Raw genomic sequence first — 14,954 nt, forward strand, 5'->3', positions numbered from 1 at the left:
CCCGGGCTGTCCTGGAACTCACTCTGTAGACCAGGCTGCCCTCGAACTCAGAAATCCACCTGCCTCTGCCTCCCAAGTGCTGGGATCAAAGGCATGCGCCACCACCGCCCGGCTGAAAAGTACTTTTATGGAAATCCTTTTAGTGGTCACCATTTTGGAATTACAAAATTTTGGTATTAGTGGATACACCTTTCTGCATAGTTAGCAAATGACACTTGTCACGTCATATGCAAAGATAAGGTTTACTGCCTTTTTATTCTACCTGTGGAGACAAATGATTCTTAGCTTTTGTCCCAGTACCTTAAAGTTTAGATTTTTCTTGCATAATCCTGATATTTTAGATACATTTTCTTAATCAACTCTGGAGCAATGTTACTCACTTAATACATACCTTATTATGGTAATAAAAATAGCCACAAATAGCCATATTTGTGGTTTTGTTTTATTTCACTTAAAATTTTCTTGATAATATTTGCTTTGCACAGAGGTAGCTCAGTATATTTCTTCCTGTTTCACACCTGTTGGCTCATGCTCAGTGTTGCTCTAAGTGTTCTTTGCTTCCAGAGAGCCAGCCATGCTGATGTTCTACCCCAGCTGCTCTGCTGTACCGATCTACCTTCTTCTCTTTTTTGCTTTGTACTGCCAGAATGCTGCTCTCACCTATGTGTTCTCACCTATGGGTTGTTTGTTTTTGCTTTCTTTTTATCTCTCTTTTTTTTTTAAAGATTTGTTTATTATTATAAATAAGTATACTGTAGCTGTCTTCAGACACACCAGAAGAAGTCATCAGATCTCATTATGGGTGGTTGTGAGCCACCATGTGGTTGCTGGGATTTGAACTCAGGACCTTCGGAAGAGCAGTCGGTGCTCTTACCTGCTGAGCCATCTCACCAGCCTGTATTTTTGTGTTTTAAAGCTTCTAAAACAATACCTTTTCTACTGGTAAAAATGAATTAATGTGGCTCATTCTTCACATGATGAGGTCATGTGAAATAATAAGTCATTTTCATAATATATGTATATTTAATATTGCTGTGTTTTGATAATACACAGGAGAATATGTACTTCGATTCCAACTTGCCCTATGGCTTACTGTGTTGAGGTACAGCCTATGGCCTGTTGAAGTAAGGAGGGCTGTTTAAGCCCATCTAAAAAGGATTTGCCTTGGGCTCCTGTTGGACAGCAGTCCTTTTACACTTTCCTTGATCTTACACTGTCGATCACTGCTCTTAGCAGTTAAAATGGTTAGTTTACTTTGGAACCCATAAGGAGCAACTGTACTCTCTTTGATTAAAAATAAAGCCTGGGCAAATAACTCAGGAGGGTGAAGTGCTATGCCAGTGTGAGATGTGAATTCAAATCCTCAGAACTCACCTAAAGTCTGGTTCTGTGTGTGTGTGTGTGTGTGTGTGTGTGTGTGTGTGTGTGTCCGTGCGAGGGAGAGAGAGAGAGAGAGAGAGAGAGAGAGAGAGAGAGAGAGAGAGAGAGGCACATGTATGTGTTCGTTCCCAGAGCTTCTGTGGAGAGATAGGCAATCAAGACATAAATCCTCAAAGCTTGTTGGCCTACAATCCTGGCATAAGAAGCAGCAAAAAACAGAGAGATCTGTTTTTTGTTTTGTTTTTTTTTGAGACAGGGTTTCTCTGTGTAGCCTTGGCTGTCCTGGAACTCACTCTGTAGACCAGGCTGGCCTCGAACTCAGAAATCCGCCTGCCTCTGCTTCCCAAGTGCTAGAATTAAAGGCGTGTGCCACCACCGCCTGGTGAGACTCTGTTTTAAATAAGGAGAAAAGCCAACTGGGCGGTGGTGGCACACGCCTTTAATTCCAGCACTTGGGAGGCAGAGGCAGGTGGATTTCTGAGTTCGAGGCCAGCCTGGTCTACAGAGGGAGTACACAGAAACCCTGTCTCAAAAAAAAAAAAAAAAAAAAAAAAAAAAAAAAAAAAAACAAAAAACAAAAAACAAACAAAAAAATAAATAAGGAGAAAAGCCAAGACTGATACCCTAGGTGGTTTCTACACTTGCTCTATGGCATAGTGGGTATATTGATCTCTCTCTTCTTTGTTTCTCTCTTTCACACACAGTATAGATAAACAGAAGATGAATAAACAGATTCAGTAATATCCAACATTCAAGCAGATTTTTAATAAATAAAAAAGTAGTGGTAAATACTCCTATAGCATAAAGAAATTGCCAGGTAAAGATGGAACTTCTAAGTAGGTAAGTTATAGCAATCTGGTATTATCATAACAAGTAAGAAATTGAAAAGAAAAGCAAATCTAATTGATATGTTACCACTCAAGTACAATATTTGAAATTATCTCATTTGATGGATATAAGTATTAGAAGAATAAATACAGAAGGAGAGAATTGCCAATTTTGAAAATAGATGAATAGAAAAATCCGAGGTGAAACTCATAGAAGGTCAAATCAAAATATAGATTGTGAGGTACACACAAGATCTAATATGTGTGTACTTTTTATCCCAAAGGAGAAAGTAGAAATGGATTTAAATGTGCTAGCAAGTTCTTGAAAATAGATGAGTGTTAGGTTAAAGCCAGAATAAACGGGTTACTGAGGTACCTGTTTAACACAGCAAAATTGTTACCAGCTACCAGGTTCTCCCAGCATCTGTCAGCATCGCAGGTATGTGTTACAGAGCCATTTCAGCTGGCATACTAGCCACCTACCCTAAGCCTCTGCAGCCCCGAGCTTTCCTTCTCTTCTGCCTGCATTTCTTCTACATAACTCAGCCATTTTGGCTACATGGGCTCTTGGTCTCTGTCTCCTGGTCTCCTACCTCTCTTGGCTGCTGGTCCCCTCTTCTGTCCTTGCTCTCTCTTCCTCTCTCGCTCTCCCTACCCCAGCCCCTCCTTCCATGGCCCAGTCTAGTCTGCTGGCCCAGTTCAGTCTGAACCCTTCCAGGCGCCTGTGGCTGTTTTCTCCCTCATATCTACAATACACCTCCTCAGCCATACCTTGGAGCAGCCATATCCTTGTTTTTTCATACATTGAGTGACATAAACTGACAAATTCAAGAGGTGAGAAATAATAGCAAAACATATCTAAGTTTTAAAACTTAAATGCAAAGTAAAGCAAACAGAGGAGGGAAGAAAGACAGTAAGAAAAAAATGGGTAATAATAAAACAAGAATTCTGAAATTTCTAATGAGGATTTGAGATTACCTTTTTCAGGTAACAAAAGGGGAACATTAGCAACCTTGCACTCCTTTTCAGAAAAAAACAACCTGCAGTTACTAAATAAGATACTTTTTTCCAGACCAAAAAAATAATCTTCATTTAGTCTAAGCATGTTTAAGAGCAAGTTCTTCTGACAGAATGGCAAAGGAAAGGGACTGTTTGTGAATAAACATAAAATGTGCTTTTAAGATGATGTATGGTCATAAGCATTTATACCATACTGCACATGTGTGTGTGTGAGTATGGTGGGCTACAAAGTTGGGATAGACGTTGGTGGACTTGCCCATACCTGGAAACCAGAGTCAAAGTCATCTTCAGAAAGTCTCCAAATAGTTAGAAATTAAATACTATGCCTTAGCTGGGGTTTCTATTGCTATAATAACACACTAACCAAGAGTGATTGGGGAGGAAAGGGTTTATTTCATCTTCTACTTCAGGCAACAGTCCATCCCAGAAGGAAGTCAGGACAGGAACCTGGAGGCAAGAACTGAAGCAGAAGCCGTGGGAGGACGGCTTTGCTGGTTTGTTCCTCCTAGCTTTCTCAGCTTGCTTTCTTAACCCAGGACCACTTGCCAAGGGGTAGTGCCATGAAATGTGGGGCCCTCCCCTATCAATCATTAGTCAAGGAAATGCCCCACAAGCTTGCCTCCTGGACAATCTTATGGGGAAATTTTTTTCCTTGAGGTTCCTTCCTCCAAGATGACTCTAGTTTGTGTCAAATTGACAATAAACTAATAAGGACAGTTAGTAACGAACCATGAGTGAAGGAAGGAATCACAAAGTATTTTGAACTGAGTGAAGAAATGGAAATGCATGATGAAAATTTATCACAAAGCAGAACTTAAAGGCATGCCTGTGTTAGAGAATAGCAATACCCAAGTGAGCAAGTGTAACGCAAAATATACAGAAGTGGCAATAAAAATGTGGTGTAAAAAGATGAAGAAAAATAATACACAATGTATGATGATATATTGATAAAGTCAGTATATCTCCAACTAAATACAAATTACTGCCTGAGTGGCAAGGGAGGACACCACATCAAAGCCACAGACATTGTGGCAAGGATTATGATCCAATGCTGGAAAGATGACTCAACTGTTAAGAGCACTAACTGCTCTTCTAGACCTGGGATTGAGTCTGGGCATATAGATGGTGGCTCACAACATTCTGACAATCCAGTTCCAGGAGATCGATGCTCTCTTCTGGCACCCCTGAGCATGAGGGATACATATAGGACTTGGACAAAATACATGCAGGCAAAAATACCCCTACATGTAAACTAAACATTTCTTTTTAATTGTGAACAATTTGGTGACAATGACTATGACAACTTAAGTGAAACTTATTTCTTAAAAGAGAAGCCTCATATAAGATAGAACTTAAGTAGCTCTATTTAGTTTTCAAATTAAAACTATAGTACAAAAGAAATTCCAGATCCCTTTGTCATAAATTCTACCAAACACTTAATGAAAAAAGTAATCCTAATTTTACATAATTTCTTCCAGAAAAGGGGAAAGGAAGAAAACACTAGTGTTATGTTATTTTTATAAAACTACAGAGTTGTATTCCTGTCAAACATAGGCTTAAAATTCCTTTTGTTTTAAAATATATTTTATTTTATATGTATGAGTGCTTTGTCTGCATGTATGTCTGTGCATTACATGCATACCTCATGCCCAAGGAGACCAGACAAGGATTTTGGATCCCCTGGAAGTAGAGTTAGAGACATTTGTGAGCTGATATGTGGATGCTAGGAATTGAACCTAGGTCTTCTGGAAAAGCAGACAGTTATCTTAACAGCTGAGCCATCTCTCTTATCCTACTTTTAAAATTCTTAAGAACATATTAGTGGTTATAGCAGACAAAACAGTAATAACTCATCATCCAACAGTCTTAGTTTTTAAAAGTCAAGATTATTCACTTTATACATTCCTGATTCCTGTGGTTACTGCATGTTATACATTCACATCTAAGGGTTTGGAGCTAAGAACCACAGATATGAAAGAGCATGCAGCATTTGTCCTACTGGGTCTGGGTTACTGTAGGCAATAATTTAAGTATGTAAACCTTATCTGTTCCCGTTCTAGTGCTCAAATAATTGACACGAGACCAATTAAGTTTATTAACAAGCTTTAAGCACTGTGACTGGGCAGATATCCATCTACTCTAACCCTCTAGGCTATCTACTTCCTAGCAATAGGTCTTTTACCTTCAGTTGAGTCTTTCCCTGGCTTGCTCTGCTCCATGTGTCTCCATGTGTGCTGTCTCATCACAGTCTCATGGTGAATCTCTTGGTCATCTGCTCATCATGCTCTTCCTGGACCCTCTGCCTCATGGTCCTCTCTTCATGTGGTCTCTCTACCTCTTTTCTTGTGGTCCTTCTACTTCTCTTTGTCTGGGATCGGAAGTCGTGCCTTCTCTACCCACTCATAGGCTGATCAGTTCTTTATTAACTAGTCAGAGATAATTGCAGTGCATTCTTTATATAGGAGATGGTTCAATAATCAAGACAGTGGCAGTGCCTGGACTGTAACCAGGTCTCTGGACACAGAAATCAGCAACTATTGAATATATAGTGCACAAGACCAACCCTTAACAGGTTAATTCACTCAGTATAATCTTTTCTAGCAAATTTTATGATTTTATTTTTCTTTGTGTTGAATAGTATTCCATTATATGTGTGTACCAAATTTTCATTAGCCATTCCTCTGTTGAAGGACATTTAGGTTGTTTTCCTTTTCCAGATGTTATGAGTAGGGCAGCAATAAACGTGGCTAAGCAAGTATTGGGAGTAGTAGTCCTTTGGGCAGATGCTAGAGTATTAGAGTTGGCTAATCTGGTAGACTCCGTTAGTCTTTTGAGGTTTCTGCATACTGATTTCCAGAGTGACTGCACCAACTGGCAATTCTACCAGGAGTGAATGACGGTTACTCTTACAATCTTTTCAGGATTTGTTGTCAACTCTCTTGTTGTTCTCACCATTCTGAGTGCAGTGAGATGAAATCTCAAAGTTGTTTTAATTTGCATTTCCCTGATTGCTAAAGATAATGAATATAAATATTTCTTAGGCATTTTTATTTTTTCTGTTGAGAACTCTGTTTAGATTCCTAGCCCATTTATATTGGGCTATTTGTTTCCTTGATTCTTTGGTGGTGGTGGTGGTTGTTGCTGTTGTTTGTATATTCTGAATATTAATTCTTTCTCCTACGTATAGCTGGCAAATATTTTCTCCCATCCTGTGAGTTTTCTTGTTCCTTCAGTTGATTGTTTCCTTAGCACTGTTAAGTTTAATGAGATCCCAGTTGCTGATCGTTGGCCTCTACTCCTGGGCAAGTGGAAACCTGTTCAGAAAGTTCTTTCCTACACCTCTGTTTTATAGGGTACTGTCTGTTTTCCTCTAGGATTTTGTGTTTCAGGTTTCAGATTGAGGTCTTGGATCTCATTTTTTTGTGGGGTGATAGATAGGGTTCTTCTTTCTTTGTTTAGCATGTGGGCACTTGGCTTCCCCGGCAGCATGTGGTAAAGAGGCTCCCTGTTTCCTGTTGCATGGGTTTTGCCCTTATTGTCAAATATCAGATGGCTTTAGTGATGAGAACTCATGTTGGGTCTCTATGTTATCCCAGGGCTCTACGTGGATGTTGTGTACCAGTACCATGCAGTTGTATGGCTGTAGCCCTACACTGTATCTTAAAGTCCAGAATAGCAATCCCTCCAGCATTCCTGTTGCTCAGGATTACTTTAACTAGATGGGGTATCTTCTGACTCCATGCAAGTTTTTGTTAAGTTTTGTTTTTTTGTTTTTTGTTTTTCCTGTTTCTGTGAAGACTGTTTTAGGTGTTTAGTATTGCATTGAATCTGTTAATGACTTTTGGTAGAATGGTTCTTTTCACAGCATTAATTCTACCATTCTATGAGCATGGGTTTTCTTTCCATCTTCTAGTGTCTTTCTTCAGAGATGTGAAGTTTATATTATAGAGGCCATTAACCTTCCTGGTTAGCTTTATTCCTAGGTATTTTTGGTCTTGCTGAGATTGTAAATGGGAGTGTATCCATGGCTATGACATCCTCTTCAGTGTGTTTGGTTTTGGTGTAGAAAAGCTACAGGTTTTTATAAGTTTACTTTTACCCTGCCATATTGTTGAAATTGTTAATTGTTGCCAGACGTTTTCGGGTGGAATTTTGCGGATTCATTATGTATAGTGTCATTCTTATTCAAATAGGATAATTTGGCTTCTTACTTTCATATTTGTTGCCCTTTAATTTCTTTCTCTTACCTTTTTGCCCTGGCTGTTGCTTCAGGCACTATGTATTGAAAAGGCATGGGAATAATGTTTGCTTTGGTTTGTCATATATAGATTTTATTATGCTGAGGCATGTTTCCTCCAGTCCTATTCTCTAGGACTTTTTATCTTTAAAGCACCTTGGACTTTGGCACAGGCCTTTCTGCTTCTTTTGAGATGATCCTTTGTTACAGGTTCTGCTATAGGTCTGTTGGCCTCTCTGCTTTAACTTTGCTATTTTGAATAAATCAAGAAATTCCAGTTTTTAAAAGCAGATTCTTCAACTTAATAGAGTGCAAGTTTTTAGAGTATTCCCCATATAATATTATGTGTGTGTGTGTGTGTGTGTGTGTGTGTGTGTGTGGGTGTGTCTTAGATGAATATTGTAATTAATTGCAGACTTTGTTAAGTAGATCATTTCTTTCTTTGTTTTGGTTATTTGGGGAAAAGTCTCTGTTGATCATGATTATTTTCTCTAAGAATCAGCTCTTATATTAATTGATTTTTTTTGTTTTCTGTTTTTCTATTTCATTAATTTCTGATTTAATTTTTATTATTTCTTATAATATGCTGAGTTTGTGCTTGGTTTGAATTTCTTTCTTGATTTCTTCTTGGACCCATTCATCATTCAGTAATGAGTTACTTCATCTCCATCAGTTTATATACTGACTAGAATTTTGTTTGCTGTCAATTTTAAGTTTTATTCCATAATGGTATAAAGAAATGTGGAATTATTTTCATTTTTCTGTGTTTGTTAAGGCTTGTTTTATGCCCCAGCACATGGTCTTTTTCAGAGCTTCCATGTGCTTCTGAGTAGATATATTCTTTGGAACATCCTATAGATAGCTGTTGGGTACATTTGATGTAAGGTATTTAATTCTAAGGTTCCTCTTTATTTTTTATTCAAAGGCCTATCTCCTGGAGAAAGTGTGGTGTTGAAATGACCTAGAATTATTGGGTTTGTGTTAATCTGTGTCTTTAATTCCATTATTGTGCTTTTTATGAAATCAGGTATGCCAGAGTTTATGGCATGTATGTTGGGTATTGTGGTATTTTCTTTAAGTAATCATCCTTTGATTAGGATTCAGTACCCTTTTCTTTTTTTCTCCTGCTTAGTTTTAGTTTGAAATCTTATTTTGTCAGATATTAGGATGACAGTGCTTACTTGCTTCCTGATTCCATTTGTTTGGAATAACTTTTTCTGTCCGTTCACATTAAGGTGGTGCCTTGTCTTTAAAGCTAAGTTTCCTATAGATAATGTATAAAGTTATTTTTTAAATGTGTTTGTTAATTGTGGTCATCATGTTGCTGGTTTGTTGTTTGTTTATTTTGATGTTAAAGGACTAATTTTGATGAGAGACACTCTGTCTTGGTGTTTTGTTGTTGTTTGTTTGTTTGTTTTTATTTTTTTTATTTGACCTGGGAATGTGGACTTCTCTCTTTGGTTATGTGTTTGATGTGATAATCTCACTCTCTTTAAATTGGGTCAGTGTTGGAGATGCCAAGTTAGGCTGTTGGATGAGCTGTTTATTTGGGCCAGTGAAAGATGGCTCCCGAAGCACAGGATTGTAGCTAGGCCTGTGACTGCACAGGTGGCAGTGGGCAGAAGGGAAGGATTGGAGAGGAAAGGAGTGTCTCTCCAGTCAGGGTGGCTCTCAAAGAAAGCAGTGTGAAGGCCACAGATCTAGAAATAAGACTCTGGGTGTAGAGATGGCTACAAGTGGTGGGGTAGGAAAGTTCAGGAGATTAGAAAAGGGGTAGTGTCTCCCCAGCAGAGGTGCCTCAGCAACAGTGGAGGTTCCTGGGCAGTAATGGAGTGGGGCTTGGAGGGTGCCAGAGATGGTAGGTTGGGGGAAGGGCAGAGAAAGGGAAGGAAGGACTTACCCATGTCTCTTAGTTACTTTTCTGTTGCCTTAAAGATACCATGACCAAGACAACTTACAGAAGAGAGTAGATTGGGATTGGAGCAGCAGCCTGAGAGCTTATATCTGATCCTCAAACAGAAGACAGAGAGAGAGCTAACTGGGAATGGGATGAACTTTTGAAACCTCAAAGTTCACCCACAGTGATGCACTTCTTACAACAAGGCTGTACTTCCTCTAATCCTTCCAAAACAGTTCCTCCAAGTGGGGACCAAACATTTAAATATATGAACACATATATTTGTGTGTTCTGATGTAGATCACCACACCAGGACAGGTGATTCCTGAACAAAGAGGTTTATGGGGGGTCCTGGGAATAGAACTAGGCTTGTGGTATATATACCCTCTCTTTTAAAATCCAGTTTTCTTTTCTTACATGCCAGGATAACTGATCCATGAGCATACAAAGATTTCTAGTTTCTATTCCCCATCTCCCAATAGAGTGCTAAGATTATAAACTTGTGTAATATCCAAGTGAGATATTGATAGTGTGTGAAGAAAGTGCCCACTATACCTTTATCTCAAGATGTTTACCAGCTAAAGACTGCTCCCCTGCAGAGACTGCTCCTACTGAGATTAGCTACCCCTGCCTCCTTAATTCAGCTGTACACCTTAGACTCTGCCTCCCTTTTCAACTGGGGTGTGTATTCAGAACAACTCCTTAACTCTACAAGTTGCTTTTGGTCATGGTGTTTCATCACAGCAGTGTTAACCATAACTAATACACTATCTAATGATGGTAAAACTTGTAATCTGATTTACATTTATTTGAATCCTTTAGTTTCTTTTAACAATGTTTTATAGATTTATAAGTTTTCTGTGTTTTTTGAAGTATATTCAAATGTTTTATTTTTGGTGCTTTTATGAATGTTTTCTTAAATTTCATTTTCAGATTTCCTTCCTAGCATATAGAAACAATGATCTAATCTGCAACCTTATTAAACTTGTTGTTGGTTTAATAGTTTTTATTATACCCCCTTGGGATTTTCTAAATATGAGACCATGACATATGTGAATAAAAATAGCTTTGGCTCTTCCCCCCCCCCATTCTGAATATCTTGCATTCCTTGTTTTACTGCACTGACTAGAACACCCCAGTACAGTACCCTGAACGGAAGAGTGCTACTGCTTTGCTGGGTCCCAGTGGGCAGCATCTAGTCTCACTAACAGATAGAACAGAATTGTGAGCCTTTGTTGTATATGATTCTATATTGCAACCACAAGACACCTGTGTTCTGTATAAAGTTAATGTCATGTTCCTCTGTGTGAATATACCATAGTATTCTTCTAGGTCAGGTTTCTGGTAGATTTTTTTTATATGGCCTTTCTGTTATAAATTGTGCATAATCCTTCTGTGTCTCATACATATTCACATATCTTTAAGACAAATTTTTAGAAAAGTCCTTTAATTTTGTAGGAGTTGATTAAGTCCTAAAATTTGCTCACATGTGTTTTGACTAGAAAGATGTCTGAGAATGCCCTTTCCCTGTGAGCTCACTAGCTTGGTCTAGCACCAGGAATGCTGAGGAGAAAAGGGATACTTCTGTAATGTTTTAGTTTGTACTTCTCTTTTACATGTTGTTGTGTATATTCTCATTTATTTAGAAATTTTAATTTCCCTTCCTGTGAATTATTTTGTTCATATTCTTAATTAGTTGGTCAGTTAGTTTGTAAAAGGACTTTATATAAAGAGAAATTAGCCTTTTACCAGTAAAAGGCTTGTGTCTTGACATTGCTGATTCTTAATCAGAAATGCTTTAATATTTAGTTACATAAAATTAGACATTTTTGCATGTGACTTGAAGCTCCTTGATCTTGTGTCATATGTAGAAAGTTATTTCCAATTCTAATATAATAAGATGCCTATGTGTTTTTCCCTGAATACCAAAGTTTTTAAAGAAACCTTGTTTCTCTTGACAGAGTGACATCTGTGTGGCTCTAATTCTGCAGCTCCCTTAGCAGTGGTTCTGGGATGTTCTGTGGTATAACTTACCTAATAACATTTGAGCTCCATATGGAGAGCGAGATGCCTTCTGAAAAGTCTGTGTTTCTCTTAGGGATTTCCATTCCAGCTAGTGTGCTCCTCCTTTGTTTGGATCCAGGCTCTTGTTGTTTGCTCTCACACATGCAGAGCAGGATAGGAACAGCCTGCCTTGTTTCAGTTCTCATTCAGGGTCTTATTCTGGGGTCTTGGTAGACTGGTCTGGTATTTGGGAGTTTAGATCCTTAGATAAAAGAAAAACAATTTTTACCCCAGCTAAATTCATTTCCCATTTATGTACCTTTTCTACAAAATATTTAAAAGGAATGGGCTACATACTTAGCCCTGTTGTAAGAAAATAAAATCAAAGTTTATGTATGAGCCTTGCTTTTATTTATTTATTTATTTATTTATTTTGGTTTTTTGAGACAGGGTTTCTCTGTATAGCCCTGGCTGTCCTGGTACTCACTCTGTAGACCAGGCTGGCCTCAAACTCAGAAATCCGCCTGCCTCTGCCTCCCAAGTGCTGGGATTAAAGGCGCGTGCGCCACCACTGCCCGGCGAGCCTTGCTTTTTAATGGCAAAGGCAAGGTCACAGGCACTAACAGTGGTACCTTACTAATGCTATTACTTGTAGTAATTATATTTTAAAAAATTCTATCTGCAAGTATTTAAGGACAGTACTTAAATTGTAGGACAGCCAGAAGTTGTAGAAGAAATTCTCAGCTCATTTTTCTAAGGTGTACATGGTGACTAGGATCCATAGAACAACCCAAACAGACCCAAAAGTTCCTTCATATCACAGGCTGGGTTTATGGAAATAAAGACTCTCAATATAAAAAAATACAGAAATTCTTAAGGAAGGGTTTTAGTGGCATTATGGCTAGTCATTTTAAGAATGCTAGGCCACAGTTGTGTCAGATCCAGCCCTTTCCAGCATCGGCCATGGCATGTGCTTTCCAGCTTGTGACAGGTGAGCTGCATCTTAAGTTTCCTGGCTTTCAGTACTCCCTTTTCTGAAAGGAAAAGACTCATTTGATAAAACATGTGACTTTTTAAATACAGGGTCTATACGCTGTTATGGCCCTTGTTGCTTACCTGGAATTTGCTGTGTAGACCAGGCCATGGGGATGTGCTCCACTATCACCTGCTCTTAACTGGTTTTCCAGGTTTCCTGTGACCCTGTTAGTTTGATGAATTAAGTTCAAATTGGCACTTAGCTTGTGAAAATTACTGAGTAAGTTTTGATGTTAAAGTAATTTAAAGGTCTCAAGTTTTTACAGTGCCTCAGAACTTTAATAACTCTATGTTATAACAATAGACCTGTATTTCTCTTCTAAGAGAAATAAAATTGATCTTTTAAAAATGTTTGATGGACTCTCATGTCTCCAGCTCACGTCAGACTCACTGTATAGCTAAGAGTGGCTTGGACTCCTGATCCTCTTGCTTCCCCCTCCCAAGTGTTTCTATTACAGATGTGCCACCATGCCTGGCTGTGAAACTGATCTTGAATATATTTTAGAAATTGTTTCTCCATATTAAAGTGACTAGCCATAATTTTACTAAACTCTTGAGAATTTCCGCACTTTATACTGAGAGTCTTTATTTCCACAAACCCAGTCTGTGACATGAAGGAACCTTTGGGTATGTTTCGGTTGTCTTCCAGTTCCACCCGCACCTGGAGACACTCCCTTGTCTACCTTTAGATTTTATCATGTTCCCACTTAGCATCACCTAATTTGTAGTAAAGAGGAAGGGAAATATGTTATGAATATTCAAGTCAGCAATTGTTTCTGTACTGAAGGCCAGAATTGAAGCAGTCTACACACAGCCTTAGATATGTTAATCATGTGAGTTACACAGGTGAACACTTAAAACCTGTTGACGTGATGCCTGAATGTAGTAACACTGTCATGTGTGTCCTAGAGAAATGAAATCTTTACAGCTCTTCTAAGAAGAAAAGCATTTAAGTCAAGGGGCTGAGGTGGAGTTCTGAAGCCGTGGCTCCCAGATACCCATGGGAAGGGATGTACTGAACAAATGGCCCAACTGTCCTGCTAGAACATGCTCCTTAAAGCGGCAGTCAGCAGAAGTTCTTAAGCTTCAGAAAGCTGAAGAGGTCCCCAGTCGCACATTATTGCATTTTCTAGTCTTTGTAAATTTTTTCTTAACCAGATTCAGATAGAATTGTTTATTTAATCACATTAGGTCTTTTGACTCTCCGCCTCATGTTAATCAACTCTGCTACTTTATCAGTGTTTGATAACTTTAAAAATGTTTTCTTTTGAAGTCTTTCTTTAAAATCTCTTCCATTTAAGAGCTTACTTTGCTGGGTATGATGGTTCACACAAGTGTCCCCACTACTCACGATCCCAAGGCAGAAAGATTTCTTGAGCCCAGAGTTCAAGGTCAGTCTGGGCAACATAGAAAGAGGAAAGGGGGACTTACTTGTCTCTCTTGGGGAAAAAAAATCACTCTGCTAAATCACCTTGAAAAAAATAACATAAACAAAATGATCATCAATTACAAGTTACAAATGTTTGGATTCTCAGGGATCAACACTGATCCCTTGGTGATACATACAACGTGAAAAACATCACAGCAGTATTACACTGGATTTCTATTCAGCACTTACAGAAATGGTTTATAAAACATCAGTGTGGGGGCTGGCAAGATGGCTCAGCGGGTAAGAGCACCAACTGCTCTACCGAAGGTCCTGAGTTCAAATCCCAGCAACCACATAGTGGCTCACAACCACCCGTAATGAGATCTGACGCCCTCTTCTCGTGTGTCTGAAGTCAGCTACAGTGTACTTAATTATAATAATAAATAAATCTTCAAAAAAAACCCTCAATGGTGAAGAAAAAACTGTAAAACAAAATCATTGTGATCTGTCATCCTATGTGGTTTTATGAATTAAGTCTTAGTAATTATCCTTTCCCTTTCTTTAGAATTAGTGAGCAACTTTTTGTCAGAAGAGAATGTGAAGGATGGAGGCTGTGCAGCCCTCCTGGGTTTGAATTAGAATTCTGCTTTACTTATGAACCAGTATTCTAAAATGTCTGAGTCAGAAATAGTGTGGGCACCATAGACAGAAAAGACTGTGGGTTTGACTTTTTTGTTTTGTTTTGTTTTGTTTTGTCAAGGTACATACATTGAGGGAGCTATCCTCCTAATCAAAGTATGAGATCTCAGACCTGCTCAAGACTACCTCATCTGAATTGATGTTTTATTTAATTTTTCATTGCTAGGTATTAAACCTAGTATGCATTAAGAAAGGATATTACCACTGTGCTGTATTCCTAGCTTAGATTCTTAAACATGAAAAATAATAGCTTCAGGGTGCTATAGTTTCTATATGGTGCTTTTTGTTTGTGTGTGTGTGTGTGTGTGTGTGTGTCCACCTGTATGTCTAAATTTTGTATTTAAGATGGGACCTCTTTTTAGCACAGGCACTGGCTTCATTCCCCAGGATGGCAGGATGGGGATTCAAGACATACTTGATTTACTTCCTCTTTTAAATCATTTAAAAATGTTTACATGCATAATGGTTATATTTTTATTCTTTTTT

General features: G+C 38.4%; 1 protein-coding gene across 8 annotated transcripts in view; it reads left to right on the forward strand.

The window, feature by feature from the left end:
• Positions 1-14,954, forward strand: part of Mpp6 (membrane palmitoylated protein 6) — an 88,856-nt gene that overhangs the window by 36,261 nt on the left and 37,641 nt on the right. The gene's annotated exons all lie outside the window — the stretch shown is intronic.

The sequence above is a fragment of the Mastomys coucha genome, unplaced genomic scaffold, assembly GCF_008632895.1.
Source record: "Mastomys coucha isolate ucsf_1 unplaced genomic scaffold, UCSF_Mcou_1 pScaffold20, whole genome shotgun sequence".
In the NCBI taxonomy this organism is placed as follows: Eukaryota; Metazoa; Chordata; class Mammalia; order Rodentia; family Muridae; genus Mastomys; species Mastomys coucha.